The sequence below is a fragment of the Buceros rhinoceros genome, unplaced genomic scaffold, assembly GCF_000710305.1.
Source record: "Buceros rhinoceros silvestris isolate BGI_N320 unplaced genomic scaffold, ASM71030v1 scaffold39627, whole genome shotgun sequence".
Lineage (NCBI taxonomy): Eukaryota > Metazoa > Chordata > Aves > Bucerotiformes > Bucerotidae > Buceros > Buceros rhinoceros.
The window spans coordinates 14913-15688 of NW_010423534.1; the positions used below are offsets into that span (position 1 = coordinate 14913).

A 776-nucleotide genomic window follows, 5' to 3' on the forward strand; every position below is an offset into this window, starting at 1 on the left:
GTTGAAGCCCCTTAGTCCTGCCTGTTTGGGGGAGGGACTGGGCTGGAACGCGGGCTGCGCCCGCGTTTCTGCCAGTATCTGGTTGATTTAGGCCTAAGCTTGCAGAGAGACGGCAAAGCCCTGTCGTGGCGACAGAGCCGCAGAGGGGTGGTGAGACAAGCCTGTGGGGCCAAGCGCTTGGAGCCAGACGGGGGGTGATCAGAACGCCGGGGTGTTCCTGACCTGGGCTGGAGGAGGACTGATGTTCACACGCTCCTGGAGGGTTTACGAGCCTTTTTGTCGATGGTTCCCTCGCGTGTCGGTAGGGCTGTCGGTGTTCCTCCCCTGGCAGCCCGTAACTGGCAGAGCTGCTGGCGCAGATGCTTGCTGCTCTCAGATCGAACGGGCAGAGACCTTCTGGAGCTGGTATTTGAGTTTACATCCCACTGCTGCAGCGTCAGGGCAGCCCTCAGCAAGGCTTGTGAGCCGCTTCAACACAGGATTCTACAGCGGTCGCAGCGCAGCGGTGGAAGGGTCGGTGGGTGGGAGGAGAGATTCCGCTGGCAGTTTGGCGGGGCCGAGGCTCTCTGCTGCCGGCCAAGGTGTTGTCTGTGGCTGCGTGAACACCCCTCAGGCGGGAGGGTTCCTGACGCAGGAGCTATTCCTGCGCTCGGGAGCATCTGGAGGGCAGCTGCAGCCCGCCGGTCCCCAGCAGCACGTTCCCAGTGCTCCAGCGCTCGGAGCGAAAGGTCTGATGACTCTTCAAGTGGCCTTTGCTGCTGCTGCCACCGGGAGGG

General features: G+C 62.9%; 1 protein-coding gene across 1 annotated transcript in view; it reads left to right on the top strand.

Annotated features, from left to right (window-relative positions):
* Window positions 1-776, top strand: part of LOC104497217 (BTB/POZ domain-containing protein 2) — a gene marked incomplete at its 3' end in the record, with an annotated part of 12558 nt that overhangs the window by 11279 nt on the left and 503 nt on the right. The gene's annotated exons all lie outside the window — the stretch shown is intronic.